Here is a 10,166-nt window from a genome sequence, read left to right as displayed (position 1 = left end):
CTTCTGAAACCATTTCCCCTACAAACTGATCAGACTATGAACTAAAAACAGAGTGTGCCCCTAGAACCCATGGGCCCAGTGTTGGAGAAGGTGGATCCTCTGTGTGGATCACTGGGAAACAGAAGCACAAACTCTACAGAGAGAAAGACAGTGACCCCCGATTATGTTACTTCAGTGGAACTTGGTGCTGAATGTCCAGCAGCTTAACTTTCTCAGTTTTTTTTTCTAGACTCTGAGGTGAAGCCAGATACCAATATTGAGAACACAGAAGAATTTCAGTCATGATCAGATCTGCTTAGGTGAAAGTGTAGGTAGAGACTGTGGAGTAAATATGTTTAAATGACAGAAATTTCATTATGCAAAATCTTGATGCAAATCCTTAATAAGAAATAACAGATATGAGGAAAATGTCATTGGTAAGAATATTATTTTTCCTTATTCATTGATTAAAGAATGAAAAATCATTCAAGTTATCTCCCATTACTGGAACTGGTGGATCTAACTTTATATAAACTGCTCATCCTTGGTGGTTCAGCCTTCAGTTCACAGCCAGAATCTGTGTACGTGCACATGTGACATGGCTGTAATCAGGGAGCTGGAGAGGGAGTAGGTATCAGTCTCCTGATTTGTCACTGGTTAATTTCAGAAGAACAATCTCCTTTCTCTCACAGTCCCTATTCAATCTGTACAGGACTCTTAACAGTGCTTCCTCCATGGCCGTACACAACGGGTGTCGACTGAACTTGAACCTGATGCACCCAGTGCATCAATGTGTGAATGGGAAAAGGAAGCCCCTCCGTGGGGACACGCTAACATGGATGGTGAGTGAAGCTCATCTGAACTGACACACAGGCAGAATTGCTGTTTCTCTATGCTGTTCTTTTTCTTATTGTTTAATCAGTTCAGTGTCTCACCCTGTTTCTGAAAGAGCCACACATAACGTCTTTCTCACTGAGGTAAGAAATAAGTGCCTTGAGAATTTATCCACATTGCAGGTTCCAGGGGAGGCCCACACATCTGTGTTGTGCATCTCAGACAGACAGGTAGGTGCCATGATTAATTCCAAGGCTGGGTTCACAATGCTTAGACTCAATCAGGGGAAATTCAGTCAGACTTCCAATTTATTCAAGGCTCTCATGGAGAACCTGAACCTGATAGTGTGTGTTGATGGATCACCCATCAACATTAAACCTGGAGGTTGGTAACTAAGGTTCGTATAACAGAACCTTAGTCAGTATCCATTCCTCCACCTGATGTAAAAGCAGACCAGACTTCACAGGGCACTGGGGATTCTAGGTCTTGTCAATCAGGACAAGAGCAGGAAACAAACAGAGGTCTGAATAGCAGTGTTTGACTTCTATTCTTTGCCACAAACTGAGTTCTCTCACCTCTGGGAAACCCCATCATGTGAACACCTGAGGAGCTCTGGAAACACTCATACACCCAGGAGACTCAAATACTGTGAGGGTGGAACTCAGTAAAAATATAGTATGGGAGCTAAAAAATGTTATAATAACTCATTGAGCAAATAAGCAGACTTAACCTGGGTATTATCCCATCTGAGCCTTCAAAGGATATATGTAAAGAAATCCAAAGCAGTTGATATGAAAGGTCAATTTCAGCTTGTGATTTTAGTTAAAAAAGGAAGACTTTATAGCTGTTTATCTTACTCAGATATTTGATGTCTCAAGAATGATGCTTATTACAGCCAGATCATTTCAAACAAATCCTGTTAAACTCCCTATTAAACTGCACGTGTGGGATAGACACACGGGTTTTATCTGCAATCAGTGCTGCAGTGACAACTTCCAAAGACAGCAGAGGTTGTTTCCTGAACCTGTGTTACCAGAGACAGAAACTCCTCGGCAGCTGTGAAGGTAAGACCTGTCCAGAGACCAGGCCTCAAGGGACCTTTTAACTATTTGGATGGTTTCACCCAGCTTCACTGTCCATGGGGAGTGAATATGTTGCATTTCTTGTGCAGGTGTTTCTGTGATGCCTGGAGGTCATCCCCTGACAAATCCTACTGCCCGTTCACCTGATAGAAGCTGCTTCAGTTTCCATTATCCCACTTGTACATTCAGGGAAGGAGGTGCTCACAGTACAGCATCCTCACAAACCAGCTGTGTGCAACGTGGCCAGGGCTCCTGCACTCACTGTCACCATCACTCACAATCTCTGTAAAGACTGGAAACAGCATTTTTACATCAAACTTATTTAAAGCCTCATAAACCCTGAACACTCGAGTCCAACAGTCCTCCCACTACCACTGGTGGCTCATTGTTCTCCCCCCAGGACACATCAGGTGTCCTCTGTGACATGGGATCTGGAAGAACCATGCAGTCAGTGACTTTCACTCACAGGTGGCCTCTGTCCTACTGCATTTAGACAAGAAAAATGATGACAATGGTCCCTATTTTATTCCACCTCCTGAATCTGGTTAGATTCAGCTGATGTGGGTCAGGAGGTTTGATGTTTCATTTGAACTGAGCACAGGAGTGTCTGAAAGAGACTCTTCATATTGTTCATGTGAGAGTGTTGCCTTTGCAGCATATATTTCTGACTCAGAGACTTCAGTGGTGAGCACAGAATCAGGAACCCAGAGAAGATTCCTGAGGGAAACTGTGAAGGAGGCAGAAACCAGAAGAAAACTGGCCCAAAACTTCAAGTGCACTTGCTGCTGGGATGACACTCGGGAACCCAGAGCACCACCTGTGGTCGAAGCTCCTCCCACAGGTGGGTTCCTGTTTGGGCTCACTCTAATGTCCCTTCACCATGTAAGAGTCTCACACAATAATACACAGCTGTGTCCTCAGCTCTCAGGCTGCCCAGCTCCACGTAGGCTGTGCTTGTGGATGAGTCTGCAGTCATGATGACTCTGCCCTGGGACCTCTGTGCATAGATCGCAGCACTATATTGAGGATCAACTTCCCCCATCCACCCTGCTCTTTTCCTTGGGCCTGTCACACCCAGTGCACAGCATACCTGGTGAAGGTGTATCAGGAAGCCTTGCAAGAGACCTTCACTGAGGCACCAGGTGTCCTCAATTCAGCACCCACCTGTACCGATTGAACCTGGGAATGGTCATTTATGAAGAGCCATCGGGAATGGGAGCAAATAGATGTTCACTGTCCCTGGTTCCCTCCTCCACTCAAGAACTAGGAAGCCCCTTACCTCTGGCAAGTGCCACCAGGAGGAGGGCTCTGCAGATCCAGTCCAGGGTGAGGGGCTGTACCCCAGAACTTCTGTAGGGGAGGGTGTTTATGAGTGATGCTCAGGGAACAGGCAGACAGACATTTAAGCTAGTCTACCTCTTCTCATTTGCATATGTATGTGGTAGAGCTTTTCATACCTGAAGACTTGGCCTCACCTGAGAGAAGGTAGAGGACACAGGGACAACGATCCAAGAGAGTCTGAGGGCCCAAGTCCTACACAGTGTTGTGGGATATGGGTCCCCTGGCAGATCTCTGAGTTCTGTGCAGATATAGCTCCTCCCCCTGAGGAACAAACTCCTGCAGGACATGCTTGTCATTGGGCACTCACATTTGAGAGACATGGAGACATCATGGACCAATTCTGGGTTTTAATGTCTGAATGTCTTCTTCCTGAATCAGTGTGTCTCCTAAATTCTCCACCTAGTGAGTTAATAAAACCAACCCTCTTCATTGTTCCTTGTAATTCAAGTATAAAGAATCCCTAGAAATACCATTGACTGTGATTTTCATGTATCATGGAGTTCGGTGAATGCTCTGATAAAATAGGGTATTTGCAATCACCACATGCCCAACTCTTCTTTTAGACATTTTCATGAAAAGAAAAAGACAGAGGACCTCACAGACAACCCCTTCCCAGCTCCTCCCACAACTGCTCTTGGGACAACTGCTCTGAACTTCTGGGTCCCACCCACCCCCTAATGCCAGGTCTGCATCATGCTGGGAAGTTTCCTGTCAGGGCTCAAACAGCACGGACTTCTCAGCATCTCAAGTCCAGAATTCAATGTAGTGCTCTGACTTCCAGAAACTCCCTCAGAGACACTGGGTGTTTTAATTCTCTGGACACAGAGAACTGACCTTACAAAACCCCAGTGACTCTGCAGGGAACATCATAGCCAGGGCTCTGTGAAGTCACCAGGAAGCTTCTTCCCTGTACCTGCCAGATGCACTGACACAGCCAACAACCCTGGGCCCTGAAGCTCTTGGGGGGTTTTTGGGGGTCCTCTGCCATCCTCAGTTTCTTCTGGTGGAATGTACCACCAGTAGAAACTGAGGTACCTGTATGTGGCCTAAAACCCACTGTAATTTTACTGCTAAATGAATGAAAAACAGTCATAATGACAATTTTCTTGGTAATGCACACCAGGTCTTCCTTCTCCGCTGTACCTCCACCTTGGGCAATGACCCCAGTGGATTAGGGTCATGATGTGTCTTTCTAGGTGAGATCATCTCTGTTCCCGACACCCAAGTTTTTGTCTATTTGGTGCTCCATCCATATTGTTATCTCCCCTTCTGACCATACACCGCATGGACCTCAGACTCCATATCCCACGTGGAGACAGACTCACTGCTCAGTGACCCACAGCTGCACCTCTCAGTCCCTGCAGGAGTTACCATCTCCTCCTGTACCTGGGTTTCTTGTTCAACCCTCATGGACTTTCCAACATTGAGCAAGGCATCGTGGGTGATAATTCAGACACCACTGCTCATTACTCAGACTCCCTTTCAAAGGAGATATTCTCTAGGTTCAGTCATGGAGGAGCAATGGTGATGTTCCTCATGTGGGCTCCACATCCTCCAAATCCAGTGGTCCAGCAGGCACTGAGTTCTTCCTTAGTTCTGGGGGCAGGCAAGAACATCATCTGTTTCAGTTTTCACTGTTTGAGGAATGTCACAGTTGGCTCCTATGGAGGAGAACACTGAGGAAGTTCCCATTTTTAGGACCATGAATCAGTGGTGGATTAACAAGTGTGTGTCAGTTATGTGCCCACTACATTATTTGAGTCACTGCATATTTACCCTCTATGTCCATCTTTTTGTCATAATGCATTATCATATTGGAACCTGCATCAAGCAAGCATTCTTTCTAAACAAATGTTCACAGTAATCTTAATGATTGAAGGGATCTGTATGATTTCAATAAATGCTCATGAAGACAAGTTGCAGCTGGTTATTATGCAAGATCAAGATGGAGAAAACCTTTAAAAAATCAATCACTGAGGATCCTAATCCTGTGCCATGTAGTCAGCTTTGGCTGCTGAAGCTGTCTCAGTGAGCTCTGACAGCATGCAGTTCTCTATCCATCCTCAGTGGTCTTCCCTGAGTCTACATGAGCCTCAGATGTTTTCCATGGGCCTCACTGGTCTGCACAGGGGATGTTAGGTAATAGCTTTGCAAATTTTAACAAGACATGAATTAATGTGATTCTCCTGTCTGTTTACTGATGAATGATTGAATTTACATTTCTATGGAATTGACGCTCATAGTACAGACTGTAAAATGTCCCAAAGCCTGTGAGCTGTGGTTTCAGTCAGCCAACCCAGGAGAGCTGTTGCTGTCACTCAGCCTGGTCTATAGGCTGACAACCAGGGTGCCCAGGGCAGAAGAAATGATCTGTACCAGCTCTAGAATCTAGCACATAGACAGGAAGTGGTTAATTTCCCTCAAGGGTTTGTTTCAGTCAGGACCTTAGTGGAGTAAAGGGTGCCCATCCTCACTGGGGCAAACGATCTGCTTATCTGGGCCACCATCTCAAAGGTAAGTTCACCTGTAAACACACTGGACAAACCCATGAATGACTATCAGCCAAATGTTAGGCAACTTTTGATCTAGTCAAACTAACACAACACCAACAATCACAACAGAGCTACTTCGGGGAAGAGTTCCAAGGCAGAGATAATATTCATATTCCCAATGCATGTAGATAGAGGTGAACCAACCACTTTAGACTCATTGTGGTGAATGCTTTCTTAGGGACCTACATGTTGAATGTCAGGTGGAGAGGAAGCTCCCTGCCAGAGATGAAACAAAACCTTAATTAGCCTCTCTGTGCCTGCAGAACCTGTGAGCCCTGAGTGCCCCCTGGTGTTTACAGCCCCACCTGCAAGGAGGTTTTTGTCTGGGCTCACACTGACTTCCCCTCACTGTGTCTCTAGCACAGTAATACATGGCAGAGTCCTGGGCTCTCAGGGTGTTCATTTGCAGATAGGCAGTGCTTTGGGAATCATCTCTTGAGGTGGTGAATCTGCCTTTCACAGATGCAGCATAATCTGTTGTGTGACTGTTAGCTTTGTCTCTAATAAACCCTACCCACTCCAGTCCCTTTCCTGGTGCCTGGCGGATCCAGTGGATATAGGAGTCACTGAACGTGAATCCAGAACCTTTGCAGGAGAGTCTCAGAGACCCTCCAGGCTGCCTCAGGCCTCCACCAGACTCCACCAACTGCACCTCACATCGGACACCTGCAGACAAGAGAAATTCATTAGCAGTGGACACACACACACACACACACACACACACACACACACACACACACACACACACACACACACTTCCCCAGTTTCTGTGTAACGTTACCATGTAAAAGCATCAGGGCAAGTGCCCAGCTCAGCTCCAACTTCATGGTGCTTTCTCTGGGTTAACTGCAGCAGTGAATGCAAACTGTAGAGACTTGGGAGCTTGAGCTGCTCTCCCTGAGGTGCAGGGACAGCAACTAGTCTCAGTTTATCTCTAAGTGGTGATGCCCATTTGCATGAACTCCTCCCCTTGGTGTCAAATAAGTCAAGTGCCTTGGTGATGGTCTCCAGTTCACTAAAGGGAAAAGCACACTCATTGAGACAATGGAGAGTTTTATGGCAGGCTGGTTAGTCTGTGTGCTATAGCGTTATTGCCGTTGTTGCTAATTTCTATCATTGGTCAGTTTAAAACAATTTAACTCACAGTGATATTCCACATGCACAGTGTGTCATACAATTCAGCTAAGAACATATCCTTTGTATGACATTGTCCATGCATTGACATGCAGAGTGAGGTTCATCACCATCATCAGCCTCCCTGGCTGAGGGCAGTGGGCACTGCAAGGCCTGCTCTCTTCTTCCTTCAAGACAGAATCCTTGCCCATTGTGCCTCTGTGCACCGAGAGTCCATCATTGTGGAGAAAGAGAGTGGGAAGAAGGAACCAACACATGTAGAGCCTTTTAACTGCCCTGGACACACTGCAGGCTCAGCCTTTTCACCTACCTCCAGCCAATTGCTTAACAACTGTCACATCAAATGTCTGAGGTATATACAACACATTAATAATGATTCATGTAGGTGTTACTATAATCTAAATCCCATGCTGTCATTATTACATACAATCTCTGGGAAGTTTGAAAAATGGCATGCTTAGTTAAAATCATTAAACTTACATAAACCCACAGTCCCACTTGGTCAATGCTACACCCAGGTGGCCTTCATGCCCACACCTTCAAGTGCACAGCAGTCACGTCCCTGTGACCTGGTGACTGGAAGAAACATGCATTTATGAAGTTTACCTTCAGTGAAATGCGGACCTTCCTCCATGCTGATGTCATCAGTACTGAAAGGCTCATGGACTACACCCACTTCTAATGCTGCCTTCCCACTACCTCTGTTTAACAGCCTCCCATGACTTTCAACCAGGAAATGTTTCCTGTAAAAGAAAACACTAGAGAAAAACTGCCCTAAAACCTCTCTGGAAGGAAAACAATGCTGTGATTTTTACAACACATATGGCAGCAAAATTCCAGGGAGTCAACCCTTGTGTTCATGTTCCACTGCAGTTCTAATCCATTTTGGGTGCTGTAACAAATTAAAATGGACAAGTCCATTGGCTAATTACGTACATTTATTTATCATGGATGTGACAGCAGGAATTCCAATAATACAACCCAGAAAATTTGACCACTTCTAAGAATTCACTCCTAGGGGACTTGTTTGCTGTAGTCTCAGAGGGTGGATAAAGAAAAGGAACTTTCTCAGTCCTTTGTTATAAAAACCCTAATCCCATTCATGAGAGCTCGACCTTAAAATTGAAGATCATCCCAAGGCTCCACCTCCTAACACAGCCACAAGGGCCTCAAGTTCTATTGTGTTGATATTTGAGTGACATGAATAGAAGCCCAGAACAAAAAGGAATGAGTCAAATCATGATTCCAACCTGTTGGAAGACTACTCCAGCAGATCTCTGCAAACTGAGTATCCCCATGAACCTATGGAAGCTTCTCATCTTTGGGAGTAGAAAGGGGACCCATGTCCTTCAGAAAAAAATTGAAGGCCTCACAGCATGGGCAGTTTCCACCCTACACCTTAAACTAAGACTTTCATATAAGTTATAATTTTCCCTTTATTGCTTACATATAAGCCATTATTTTCATTTTCTAGGGAATAAAATGGTTGTCTACCCATAAGGAAAGGTAGCTCCATGTTCCCACTCATGGTTCCTAGGTGTTCAGTGGAATAAGTAGTCGAGGTGTAGTATTTCATGTTTGATGTTGGCATGTTATGATTCACCCCTCTCTCTCTCCTACTGTGCACACCATGGAGGAAATCTGTATAGAAATTTGGGATTCACAGTAGTTTGACACAGGCATGTGACTGAATCCACACAAGACCCTCTCATGAGCAGGACCCTCCTCAACCTTGTCACAGATGAACAATAAGAACCAGAACCAGACTACTTACCAGGAGTGAACCGGCCATTTCTGAGTTGCTGAAGCCAGCCCTGCTCTAAATGGGATCCACAGTGAAGTGACATTTTGAATGTTCCTCTGTGTGTGTGAACTCATAAGCCTGGGCATCTGTACCAAGGTACAGTGGGGACACTCTACCTTGGCGTGATGTCAACTGCTGTTTGTGTAATGAACCTGGATTCCAGTCAATGACCATCACCCTCAGGGGCCTTTGTCCTCTGCACTGGGCTCACACACATCTGGTGTCTGCTGTAAGCATGCAAGTGTCTTGATGCTGGCCAGCTTGGACTGTGACCTGTGCGGGGCTCGGCTTCAGTGATGGGTCCAGCAGAGTCTGTGGTTGGATTCAGCTGATGTGGGTCAGAACAACTGATGATTTATTAGGGCAGGGGTAAGTAAAAATATGTGGCTCATTGTCTTGGTACATGTGAGAAAGTTTTTCTCCCATTATTGCATGCCTCTGTAACTCAGATATTTAAGAGGTCAGCACTGAATCATGAGGGCAGGGAGGCTCTCAGAGGGAAACTGTTGTGTGGTAAGTTAACCCCACACCTCCAGAAAAAACAGAGCTTAATGTACAGCGGTGATCCTGGGGTGACCCTGTATTCAAAGTGCCCACAGCGCCCCCTACAGTTCAGCTCTCTCTTCTCCTGGAGGAAGGTTTGTGCCTTGGCTCACACTGTCTTGCCCTCGCAGTGTTTCTTGCTCAGTAATGCAGGGCCCTGTCCTGGGCTCCCAGGCTGTTCATTTCCAGGTATAGATCACTCTTTGTGTGGAGTCTGGAGATGGTTACTTGGTCCTTCACAGAGTTGGCATATTAGGCTGTACCACCATTACTATTAAGGACAGAGACCCACTATATCCCCTTCCCTGGAGCCTGGCTGGACCAGGGCCTATTATAGATACTGAAGGTGAATCTAGAGACCATGGAGGAGAGTCTCAGACACCTCTCAGGCTGCACTGAACCTCCTCTACTACCCACCAGCTGCATTTCTCACTAGACATCTGCAAACCCAAAGATGTCAGGTCAGAAAAGCCACTGGTCCACTGTATCTCACAGTCAGACCCACTCACACACTCAGTGTCTCTAATTCTCCACAAATTAACTGTTAAAAGAGTAACAAGGAAAACCCAGCTGAGCCCAAACTCCATGGTGAGTGGTCTGTGTTCTGCCCTTAGCATGGAATGGGGACACCTGAGAATCTAGGCTGGGATCCTGTCGCAGAGCTGCAGGGTCAGGAATGGGCTGCATTTCATGAGCAGAGGGGCCCTATTTGCCTGCCCTCTACTATATAGTGAGATCTGGGCCTGAACAGTGACATGAAGGGCATGATCCCAGAGTGTGACCTGCTTAAGGATTCATGTCTGTTTAGAATTTCTCCTCACATCTGAGCCTGTCCATCCCCACTGACTCAAGTGCTCCAGGATGTCCCATGACCTGCAAGAGTACATTTTCTTAAAA

This window comes from Phyllostomus hastatus, unplaced genomic scaffold (genome assembly GCF_019186645.2).
Source record: "Phyllostomus hastatus isolate PE091 unplaced genomic scaffold, TTU_PhHast_1.1 phas_contig_1300, whole genome shotgun sequence".
Lineage (NCBI taxonomy): Eukaryota > Metazoa > Chordata > Mammalia > Chiroptera > Phyllostomidae > Phyllostomus > Phyllostomus hastatus.
This window is presented reverse-complemented; position numbering follows the sequence as displayed.